The sequence below is a fragment of the Halichoerus grypus genome, chromosome 2, assembly GCF_964656455.1.
Source record: "Halichoerus grypus chromosome 2, mHalGry1.hap1.1, whole genome shotgun sequence".
NCBI lineage: Eukaryota > Metazoa > Chordata > Mammalia > Carnivora > Phocidae > Halichoerus > Halichoerus grypus.
The window spans coordinates 163,699,252-163,711,834 of record NC_135713.1 but is presented as its reverse complement, the minus strand read 5'-3'; the positions used below and the strand labels follow the sequence as shown (position 1 = coordinate 163,711,834).

Below are 12,583 nucleotides of genomic sequence, written 5' to 3'. Positions count from 1 at the left end.
AACATCATCCAAAATATTCATTATTAAATGTTTCCTGGATGGATGTAGTAGGTTCTATGTAAGTCCTTATGAATTATGATGGATGGCATAGATGTCCTAATTCTCCATTCTCAAAAGACAAGTGTTTATTAAGATGGATCTATCATTTTAGCAACTGAAAAGAAAGTGCACAGAACCATAACACATCACTCCACATCAAGTTAAGCATATAACAGTTTTATTTCCGTTTGGAAAAATTATAATCCAAGGAAAGTTTTTATACATTCCTCCCAAGGGAGTTTGTATTTTAAAGGAGTGCTACAGAAATAAAACCTGATCTCAGTTTAGTGTATAATTACATAAAAACAGATTTTAAAGATTCTAAATACATGAGTCTATGAGCTCAAGGTTTACAGCAGTCAGTACTACCTACTTGTCTTAAATCAGTGTTTATCAGTGTGATTCTGATTTCTTTCTGGGCAATTCTGTTGGCTTTTGGAACATTCATTTTAAAAATAACTGATTTACTCAGCTATTAAATACTAAGTAGTGTGATATCACACAATAATAAATATTTTAAAAAGGTAAAAATGAACCAAAGGTGGATTCTTAGAACAAGAGAGGTTAATTTATTTCATGTTTACTGACTGTTACCGGACACAGCACAGACCAAACCTCTGTGCCTCCTCTTGTTATCCTTGTCTAACTGGAGAACTCCAAAGCTGTAAACCTGAAAAAGATCTTCCAGAGACGCTTTGACTTCCTTCCCTGCCTTCATGAAGAAAAACCCAAGCCCTCCAGACAACCAACCCTCACTCATGCTCTTCCTGAACACCTCCAGGGATAGAGACAACCTTCCTCTGGAAAAGTGAACTTGCTTTGGTATCAAGCAACAGAAATGGTTACATGAGTTACCTAGGATTTCCCATTAAGGACTATATATCACACATGCAGCATCACCTCCCCATTTCTCACAGAAGCCTTATAAGTTATTTCATTAGGTCTGTTTTATAGAGAAACCCAGGCCAGAGAGTAATTTAGCAAAGGTTGCACTTCTGGTAAATGGCTGATCCAGGATTCATACCCAAGTTATCTCTTTCATTAATCCAGTTGCTTCTCAAAGTCAGCGTATGCATTTACCTACACAGGGAATTAAAATCAGTAAACAAAAGCCTAAACCTATGTTTTAGGAAACGAGTTTCCTTGGACAATATAAATTAAATAATCACACGAGATACCACTTATTAAGAGAATATTCCATATTGAAAGGTTCAGAACTTCAAATCTAGCCTATTTTTATTTTAAATTTTAGTTAACATATAGTGCAGTATAAATCTGGCCTATTTTAAATCAAATATCTCCGTGTGGAATAAATAGACTGCAAATCCCCAAGACTTGTCATCAGTATATAAACCTATAATTTAGCAAACACACACACACACACACACACACACACACACGCACATACACGCAGGCGTGAGCACCTTCTGAGGATAAAGTTCCAGGTCTTTCTTTGGGTGTAAATTTTGAGACTTCCAGTGTCTCAAACGTGTGTGTGACTAAGGAAAAGAATAGCTGAATCATGTCTAAAAGCGAATCCTCCCAATTAAAAATCTATAATAAAAAATAAAACAATTGGGCTTTCCATCAGCCTTTTAACCTCAACAGCTCTTCTCTCCAAACCAACCCAACCTACTTCCCTCCTCTTTGCCCCCACCAAACTGGGAAATAAACCTTAAGGCCGGAGGTAGAAGGGGCCACAGCTTGGCCTGGGCTCCACATTATTCTGAAGCCTATCGGGGCCCGGAATCCACGGGTCCCAACGGGTCCCCGCTGTTGGCGGAGAGAAACGGGGAGAGCTCTGTTTGTGGGCAAAAGCAGGGCGGGGAGATGAACACAGCCGGAGTTCACGAGGTGCCTGAACCATCAGACGAGGGTCTAGGAAAAGGGAACCCAAGGTTACAGAGGCGAGCAGAACGCGAGGAGCACCTCCTGCGCAAACTCCTCCGCCCGCCACTCGGTACCGCCAAACCGCACCGCACCGCAAGCCCGCCGGCTAAGCGGAAGGCAGCGAGGCTCAGGGCCCGGCCCAGGCCGGCGCATGCGCCGCAGCCCTCTCCGCTCCCGGCCCCCCTCCCCTCTCTCATCCCAGCGGGTCTGGGGCGGCGGCGGCGGCGGCGGCGGCGGCGCGGTGACGTCAGGGCGTTGGGGCAGCTCCTGTGACAGACGGAGCTGGAGCGGCGGGGCGGCGGCGGAGTCCGGCGGCTGAGATAGCGAGTGAGCGAGCGAACGAGCAGCGATCCCAGGGCCCAAGGAGCGAGAAAGAGAAGGAGGAGCGCTCGGGCGCGAGCGAGAAAAGCCGCGAGCGCCAGGCTTGGGCTCGAGCCCCGGAACGGCTGAGGAGCCCGCCCGCTCCCCTCCCCTCCCCCTCCCCGGGACCGGGCCCAGCGCGCCATCCTCCCCCTCCCTCCTTCCCTCCCTCCCTCCTTCCTCCCTTCCCTCTCCCTCTCCCCCTCCCCCGCCGGTGGATGGGAGTGAAGGACGGAAGAGGCCCTGCGGAGGCGGCGGTGCAGCGCTCCGGTAAGGCGGCGAGGGGGTCTGTGCCCTCCCCTCTGTCTTCTCTACGGCGCTCGGGCGGCTGCGGGCCGGGCCGGGCGGCCTGACGAGGTGGCTGCGCCGGTCCCCTCCCTCCCATTCTCCCCTCCCCCTGCCGCCGCCGCCTCCTCCTTCTTCTTCTCTCCTCGCTCTCAAAATGGCGGCCGCGACGGCCGTTGAGTGAGAGACACGGGAGGAGGGGGGACAGGCCGGGGAGGGCGCTGCCCTCGCTCCCCTCCTCCCCGACCCGGGTTCGGGGGGTGCCGGAGCCGCCGCGACTCCACCCGCGGCCCTCCCCGGGAAGAGATCGCCCTCCTCCCTCAGTGACTTAGCAAGAAAAGTATTCTTGGGTAGGAAGGGCGTGGAGAGCAGGTCGCTCTCTGATCTTGGGGAAAGGGTTTGGCCCTCTTCTCCTTGGCCGCGGAAGGCGAGGTCCGCAGTCCCCACCCCACCCGTGGTTGGCGGCTCGGGGACTATGCTCGGCTCCGCGCGGCCTGGGCACCCATAGGCCTTCAGGCGTTCCGTCCCCCACCTGTCCTTAGGATGGGGTTGACCTGAGGAGGATGGCCCACCCCTTCCCTGGTCCCTCTGTGCGGCGGTCCAGCCTCTACACCCGCTAAAGAGCGGTCCGACCCTCCGAACCATCCGCCGCATCCACCCACCGAATCAGGCAGGTTTTTCTTTTCTACCCCTGGCTCCTGAGACGGGAGTTGCCTTTTGACGTTGTAACACAGCTTCGAGGCCCTCAGCCATTCCCCTTCATCTAATCTCCCCACTCCTTTAGGAAACGCAGTGCCTTCTTTAGTCTCCCAGGTGAGAAAATAGAAAATGTCTTTGAGGTGGTGGGCAAATTTTAACTCTCTCAACAGTAGAGAAGAGGAGTAGGTTTTCAGTATTTTAGATAAGAGAGAGCAAGGTGCCTTGGCTTTATTTGTTTTTCCACCTTTCTTCAGTGACTTAGCAAGAAACTCCCTGGGAGGAGGGCAGGAAATTTTCTTTTGGGGTTGGCGTTTGGGTCCAAATTACATCAGTCCTTTGGTTAAGAATTTGTGCTTTTGAAGAGAAGAACCAGATTTGTGGTTTCATTCTCAATGGGCGATGTCATGCCAAGGTCCCCCCCCTCCCCCTTTCCTTAAGAGGCATTCGGGAGAGAATAAAGATATTACTGTTATCCCGACCTCTACTTTAACACATAGTCCTCAAGATTCATAACGCTTTAAAGGCTAAACAAAAAATTTATGCCATTTTTGGTAATTCTATTTTTGTTGGGAGGTGGGTTGTTTTGTGTGAATTTCATCTTGAGTCTAGGGCGGAGGAGAGAGCTTGGGCCTTTCATACCAGTAATGTCATCCCTCCTCCTTTGCCACAGTAGTATTTGCTTAAAATTTTGTGTGTGTGTGTGTTTTTTCTGCAGCAGGGCTTGATTACTGCAGGGTTCAGTCTTTTAATCAGGAAAATTTCCTGCCTGAGTATGTCGGCAGTGATACAATGTTGAATAAATAAAAAGCTTTTACTTAAAAAATTCTGATTTGCTTCTAAGACATCAGCTAGCTTTTAATCTCTCATGGGTATCTTTCAAGACACAGTTTTCCAAAATAACCGGCAATTGCAAGTTGCAGTTTTTATTAAAGCATAAGTGTAATCTGTATTTAGGGTGATTTATTCTTTCATGTTCTATTATAAATGATCATTGTTTGGATTGTTCAGAAGGGGAGGATCTCTTAAAACAAATTTGAAGCTGTTATTTTTTTTATAAATCAGAGAAAGGAACCCAATTTTTCACCAGATATTCCTGTATATATTGATTTTGATAGAGATAACCCTATTTTGGTACCCATCCCCTCCCCTTTTAAAAATGGGCTAATATTTGTGGATGCTGTGAACAGCCATTGAGCTGAGGAGACTGGGTGGAGTAAGAGAGCAGAAGCTGTGAAATGCTAGATTGCCCTTTCATAGCATTTTTCTTTTGCTTATGTTTTGTAAGGTTATTTGATACTAATTGGTGCTACAACAAAGGCATTTCTCTGTAGTAAATTTTAAAATCTGATGTTTTTAGTTTCCAACATTTTTGCAATTGGGGTAAAAAGCAATGTCCCTGCTCTAAAGCAGACACTTATTGTCTCTCTGTATTTGTGTATACATACACACACACATATATACAACCCGTGTTAATGTTTTTTTTATTGTTTTAGTCAAGTAAATGTAAGTTAATGAATGCCAGAAATATTTGGCAAGAAATAGTAATAGAAAATATGGCAAAAATCTAAGAATACTATAGATGTTTTCTTTTACTTTAGTTTGCATTGAAACAGTAAATCTGATTTTTTAATAATATCAAAGATGAGTAAAAAAGGATAAGATAATTTGTGTTAAAGGCTATTTATAAAGGTTTTCTTCTTGTGTTGTCCCTTGAAAGGGACCTTTTGTAAGGTACTACCACAAGAGAGGGTAGGTCACTTTAATGTCTTCCATCAAGCATTCATGTGAATAGACATCTTCAAAAGAATGTCAGATTCATATGGTAAATGTGATTTTGATGAGACTTAAGACTTTTTGTCAATGTATGATATATTTTCACACTTTTGTTATTTTTAACGTGATTAGAAGGTAGAAGGGTTCATATGGTGAGGAACGAGTAAGGTAGAGAATGGTAATTCACTGTTATGTGACATATTCCCATCCTAGTATTTGAAGGTATAGAAGTGCACTAAGAGTGGTGATTTTTCAGTAGACTATTCATTGATCAGGAGCTTAAAATAATTTGACTTATGAGAGCTTTAGTTCCAAATATGTATCTGTGGATGTTTCTGATACACGTGACAGGATCTTTTGCTTAATTTGGAGATCAGTTTTTAAAATTCTTCATAATCCTATATTTATAAAACTTTTAATGAGATTGGGATAGATTTCATTTTTTTAGTAGAATTATTTGGTATGTATTTTTCCAGTTAAAATAACTTTAGAATATTAGAAATTTGGAGATGTTTCTGGAAGGGAAAAATCAGTATCATAACTTTTCTTTTTTCTAAGCTAGAACATCCATGTTTCATTGTCTCTATTTTTTCAATGTAAATGTTTTCCTTCTATGTACTAAACAATATGTATGTCAGTACATACTACACATATACGTGCATGTATACACCTTGTGGCTCATATTTTAGGTATTGAAGAAAAAATAGGACCTTACTTTTTGTTTACATATGGCTCATCTTACTCACAACTTGTCATCTTAATAAACAAGCCATAGAAACTATGGAAGTTGACAGCAGTATGGAGGTGTCTTTAAAAAACAGACTCAAAGCAAAATCTTAGGGCAATCAGAACAAATTTTCCAATTCTTTCCCTTGAGTTCTACAATAGTGAGTCACATACTCTTTTGCCAAAGGGACTTAAGGCTCAGTTGGTTTTAAACTGAGCTGGCCAATGTCTGCTGTGGTCCTAGAAGAGATTTTTTTATTCATGTCTAAGTCTCTATTTTGAAAATATTTCATTATGACAGGTAACCTGTTTTCATGTATGTTGGAAAGAGAAATAGTTAAATGTGAAGTGGAAATTCTTTGTCACTGTTCTTAAGTCTTCTACAATAGGACTGTAATTGTTTTTACTTAAAATGTTGCTCTATTTAAAATAAAACTAATGGTATGCAATGAGTTCTGAAAAGATAAAGGAAAAAAAAAGATGAAAACCTGTTCTCCTGAAGTTGTTTAGCTGTAGAGTGAATCTTAGTTGTAAAGGCCAAGTGTTTTGAGAAATCTGTATTCATGAAGAAAAATGTTATAATATATGAGCCTAATAATGAACTGCAATTAAGGCTTTTTGGATTGTTTTAGCTTTGTTGCTGGTTTGGCATGACATTTTCAGGTAGTTATTTAAATAGAACCTTGGTTTATGTGTCTAAACTGCTATGTGTATAATTTTTAACCTTGCTATGGCAATTAGATATAACTGATATTTGTGAAATGCTTTATACTCCGTGGATGCAGGCATCATAAGTGCTTATTATTTTGATTTATTGTTTTCTCTTTAAAAGATGGTGGCTTTTGGTTGAAATGTCCCTAGGTAGGATTGATCTGTGCATTAAGGATATTTCTGGAAAGGTATCCTCTAAAGTTACTGTCATTTAACATTGTCATAAACATTTCTCTGGAACTTTGTAAATATATTGAATGTGGTACTCATTTTCATTTGTTCTGCTACTTTTGGAGGCAGATTTGTGTTTTTATGGGTGAGAAAACTAAAATTTAGAGAATGTCTTTCCCTAAGGTCACATGTTGGGGTAGCAGCTAGATTGAGGTAAATATAGGAATTTAACCACTTGGGTATTGCCTTGCATGATTTCTTCTTATTTTGACAAAATGGACCCTTTTTATGACCATTCTTGTGTTTGTGAATTTCTTCCTTTTCTAAAATGGTGAAAGTCCATTAGCATTTATTGTCTGCATCATTTAAATTGGCATTTATTAACATACAGTCTTGTCTTGTTAACTATTTTGCTTGCATAAGGCCTTAGGCATTTGAGTAGGGACTCCCAGAGAGTGCCTGATACTGCTTTACAGTAGTATTAATAAGTAAATAAATACTTGTTGCATACATGCTGGTGTTAATTAATAAGCAAGTGTTAATAAATTAATATTAAGTATTAAATTAATATTTAAGTAAATATACATAAGTTGTATTAATAAGTAAATAAATATTTGTTGTAATAGATTGAATGCAGGGTTATGTGAAAGGAAATGTGCTAAGCTATAGTTCTTTGTAATAGCTGACTTCCAGTGATCTTTCAGGAATTGAGGTGAAGGAGGGAGAAGTGTTCATACTTCCTTTAAAGGGATTTTATGTTGTTCCAGGGAACAGGGTCACACTCCCGACATACCTATCAGGGCCACAAAATTCTCATCCATAAGAAGTGAATTAACCCACCTGGACGCATTACATTTGCATCTTGTAATTATTTGTTTTTTGCATTTTTATTATGTGTTCTTTGAGCTCTTATGTGTTGACAAGAATTATTGACAGTTAACTAAGGCTGTTAACAAATTTTCTGAGAGGGTGCCTGGGTGGCTCAGTTGGTTAAGCGACTGCCTTCGGCTCAGGTCATGATCCTGGAGTCCCTGGATCGAGTCCCGCATCCGGCTCCCTGCTCAGCGAGGAGTCTGCTTCTCCCTCTAACCCTCCCCCCTCTCATATGCTCTCTCTCATTCTCGCTTTCTCAAATAAATAAATAAATCTTTAAAAAAAAAAAAAAAAAAAACAAATTTTCTGAGAGACTGTCCTTTGATAACAGTGAAATTAAGAATCTGGGAAATTTTCAAGGACTTTAATTTTTAAATGCATACAAAATTTTATGTTTATTAAGATTTTGCATATTGATTAATCCACTTTAATAAGTCTATGGCAAAGATAGAAAGATGTTTTGTGATATTAGTGTTGTGTATGCTTAAGGCATATTTTATTCATCTTTCCATATTTGTTTTTATTTTATCAAAAATATGCTGACTGCAGGATGCCTGGCTGGCTCAGAAGAGTGTGGACTCTTGATCTCGGGTCATGAGCTTGAGCCCCACATTGGGTGTAGAGATTACTTAAATGAATAAATAAAATAAAACTTTAAGAAAAAATATGCTGACTACAAAAAAGGGGAAGATGAAGATGAGTCAGTTTTATTATTTGGTTTTTTGTTGCTAATTTTTATTTTTTAAGGGGGGGAAGTTATACATTCAGACTTATCACAGAAAACAGATTAAGCTATTGACTAAAACCATATCTGAATATTTTAGTAGTCTTAATTCCACAATTTGCCAGCTATGTTCTTTGAGCAGAACCTTCAGTTTCCTTATCTATAAGTGGATAATGTTGACAGTATCTAACTCAGAGAATAATGGCTACTATTGAATGAAGAATGGCCTATAAATCCTTCAGTAAATGATTTTTTTTTATTGTTAGAGACTTTTTTTAAGGAGAATTTAACATACAGTTAATCAAATAAGTAGTCAATATATTAATATAGTAGGTTTTTTTTTAAAAGATTTTATTTATTTGAGAGAGAGAGCATGGAATGGGGGGGCAGAGGGACAAGCAGACTCCCTGCTGAGCAGGGAGCCGGATGCCAGGTTTGATCCCAGGACCCTGAGATCATGACCTGAGCCAAAGTCAGACACTCAACTGACTGAGCCCCCACAGGGACCCCTTAAGTGTATTTCTTAAGAATTAATGTTAGGGATTTTTTTTTCTCTTTGGTATTCGTTATGTGTATCTGAAAACCAGTGATGTGTTCATAGTTTTTTTTTTTTTTAGGATTGTATGTATGTATGTATGTATGTATTTAGAGAGGCTTGTGCAGAGGGAGAGAGAGAATCTGAAGCTGACTCCACACTGAGTTTGGAGCCTGATGCAGACTAGATCTCACCGCCCTGAGATCATGACCTGAGCCCAAATCAAGAGTCCCACACTCAACCGACTGAGCCACCCAGGCACCCCTCAGAGTTTTGTTTTTTTTTTTTTTAAAGATTTTATTTATTTATTTGACAGAGAGCACAAGTAGGCAGAGTGACAGGCAGATGGAGAGGGAGAAACAGGCTCTCCACTGAGCAGGGAGCCGGATGTGGGGCTCGATCCCAAGACCCCCAGGATTATGACCTGAGCCGAAAGCAGCCACTTAACGGACTGAGCCACCCAGGCGCCCCCACCCCTCAAAGTTTCTTAATAGGCAAAGAGTGCTATGTAAATGAGTGCCAAATGGAATAATTCATTTTTTTTAATGTAAAAGTATGTTGCAAATAAGCATTTTATTTAAACTGTAAAGTATGGTTTACATCTTTAACAATCAGAACATTTTTGTACTTTTAAATATTATTAATTTAAATAATTTAAATTAATTTAAACACATTTTTCCTGTGTTTTTTTAATAAAGTTTTGTTGTTGTTGTTGTTTTAAGATTTTATTTATTTATTTGACAGAGAGAGAGAGACAGCGAGAGAGGGAACAGAAGCAGGCTTCCCGCCAAGCAGGGAGCCTGATGTGGGGCTCAATCCCAAGACCTGGGATCATGACCTGAGCCGAAGGCAGATGCTTAACGGCTGAGCCACCCAGGTGCCCCTAAAGTTTTTATTTTGGAATAATTTTAGATTTACAGACAAGTTGTGAAGATAGTGCGGAAAGTTCATACACCCTGGACCCAATTTTCCCTGTTGTTAACATTTTAATTTTTGAGGTACATTTGTCAGTCTTTGTATTTACTGTTACCTAAACTCCAGACTTTATATGGATTTGACTAGTTTTTCCATTAATGTCCTCTTTCTGTTCTAGATCCAGCCCAGGGTACCATATTACATTTGGTTACGCCTCTTCTGGTTTGTGACAGTTTATTGATTCCTTGTTTCTCATTACCTTGACAGTCTTGAGTAGTACTCGTCAGGTATCCAGTAAGATGTCTCCCAAACTGGGTTTGTGTGGCGTTTTTTCAATAGACTGGGGTTAAGGGTTTTTGGGAGAAATACCACAGAGGTGAAGTGCACTTCTCATCATATCATGTCTAGGGCTATATGATAGACACAAAACATCCCTGGTGGTGTTAACCTTCATCATTTAGTTAATATAGTATGTGCCAGTTTTCTCTACCCTAAAGGTATTTTTTCTTTCTCCTACTTTATCCTTTGGAAGCTAGTCAAGTTCAGTGTTTAGGAAGGGGGCAGTGTTTACATGTGTTAATTGCAGTTCTTCTATAAAATAGATTCATCTCCTCTCCCCCATTTATTAAAACAATTTACATTTTTGACTATCAGAAAAATTTTGTTTAGAATCTTAAATATTAAATCAATAACCTAAATTTTGCCTGGTTTTCTAAACAGTATTGTAACTACAGTTTGGAAACTAAAGATCAAAGAAAAATTTTGAAGAAATATATTTAAGTGTATTATATATCCCTCTAGAAATTATTCTGAGAGTAAAGTTCAGTGTTGGGATTTTAGAGAAGAGCTCCCCATTTCTCCATTTGGGGCTTGTTTAGAGGGAGACTGCTGTGATCTGAGAAGCAAAGCAAATAGGGTATCTTAGTCATTGATTCTTTCCTAGTATTTGAATATTCCAAATAATAAATTTTAAGTAGTGCAGCAGAAAACAGAACATTTTGACTGATTAGACTCTTACTTTCAAAACAGAACTGGTAAATCCATGTCCTGTCCTAAAAGATACTATTTTATATTAAGGAGAATTTATAATTTGAGAGTAAGATTATTTTTGAGAATTGCAGTTACTACATTCTTTATATCTTGCCCTTCCATTGTAACACTTGTATAGAGACTTACATTGGTTTTCTATTAAAAAAAAAAAAAATCCTGGGGCACCTGGGTGGCTCAGGCTCTTGATATTAGCTCAAGTCTTGATCTCAGGGTTGTGAGTTCAAGCCATGGGTTGGGCTCCATGCTGGGCCTGGAGCCTACTTAAAAAAATAAAAATTTTAAAAATACCCAACACCATTAGATATATTTCTCTTCTAAATTTTCATCAGTTTTTTTGGTTTGTTTTTTTTTTTTAGAGGTGCCTGGATGGCTCAGTCAGTTAAGCGTCTGACTCTTGTTTTTGGCTCAGGTCATGATCTCAGGGTCGTGGGATCGAGCCCTGCCTTGGGCTCCACGCTCAGTGGGGGCTGTTTGAGATTCTTTCTCTCCCTTTCCTCTTGCACTCTCACTCTTTCTCTCTAAAAGCAAATCTTTAAAACAAATAAATTTTCATCAGATTTTCTGTCCAGCAAACACTTATTTAGCTAAATTATATCCCAAGTACTAAGGATACAAACATGATTGTCAGTCCCTGCCCTTGAAGGTCTTAAAGTATATAAACACATAATTTAATATGCAAAGGTAGCATAACACTGCTATAATCAAAATACGTACTTGGTGTGATGAGGGCCCAGACTGTTCAAGGAAGTCTTCACAAAGGTGTTGAACATTTTTGAAGAAATCCTGTCACATTGTTTGGGGTTCCAGGCAGAGGAAGTGATTTATACCCAGTCTCATGAGTACAGCTTGGTTGGTGAGGAAAGTTCCAAGTAGTTCAGTATGGCTGGGCTCATGAGTTAGTATAGAGGAGTTGATCTGGCCTGATTACCTTGATCTGGCCTGTAAAGCAGGGTGTTAATGGACCATCTTCATCAGAGGTAGGTTTTTATCTGTTAAAAATGTAAATTTCCAGGCTCCATCATAGACTTAAGAAAGAGTTGAAGCAGGACCAAGGTTGGGGAAGGTTTTTTGGTTATTGTTGTTTGTGTGTGTTTTAACTGGATAACCAGTTAGGTGTACTGGAGACTTGAGTCCTAAAACACTTGGTGTTTTTCTGTTTCATATGTCTGCCAGTGTAATTAATAATAGGAAATTTTTGTTTCTTATTGCTCACTAACCTTATGAAGCATTAAAAAATTGATTCTGTCATCGGGATGTATTTAGTGCAGTCTGTTGTAGGAACCATGAGGTACTAGAAGGTGCTCCAGACTGGGGACAGCAGTAGAATCATAAAGGTCACAAAGTGGGGAGAGGGAAGACCTGACCTACATTACATGATGCTCAGTGTTACTGGAGTGTGAGCAAAGTGGGACCTGATTAGAAATGAGATTTGAAAAGTGGGCAGGGATCAGATACTCATCAAAGGCCTTATAAACTATTTTGAAGCATGTGGACTTTAGGAAGTAGGGAGGCATCATAGTTGAGTGATGAAGAGCCCCACCTGTGGAGCCCAGGTGCTGGGTTCAGCTTTCAGCTCTGTTGCTTACATAACTGTGTTATCTATATTTTACACATGTGTGTGCGTACACACACATGCACACTATATAAAGGCTAGTTACTTAAATTCTCATAAGCAGTTATGAGGAGTAAATGAACACTTGTAAAACACTTAAAAGCAGTGACTAGCATATAGTAAGTGTTATATAAATATTAAGTAAAAAATAGGGGGCCGATGAAGGTTTTGTTTTTAGGTAGAAAAGTGATATGGTCAGATTATGTCTTAAATAGATGGT

General features: G+C 40.1%; 1 protein-coding gene across 2 annotated transcripts in view; it reads left to right on the top strand.

Annotated features, from left to right (window-relative positions):
* Positions 1-2,180: 2,180 nt before the first annotated feature.
* PAFAH1B1 (platelet activating factor acetylhydrolase 1b regulatory subunit 1) overlaps positions 2,181-12,583 on the top strand; it is an 86,859-nt gene continuing 76,456 nt past the window's right edge. Inside the window, exon 1 of one of the 2 annotated variants that reach the window (XM_078068057.1) lies at positions 2,181-2,559. The gene's annotated coding sequence lies outside the window, so the exon portion shown is untranslated. Of the gene's footprint in view, positions 2,560-2,843; positions 3,245-12,583 lie in introns of those variants that run through there. The other variant, XM_078068058.1, reaches the window with a different exon arrangement.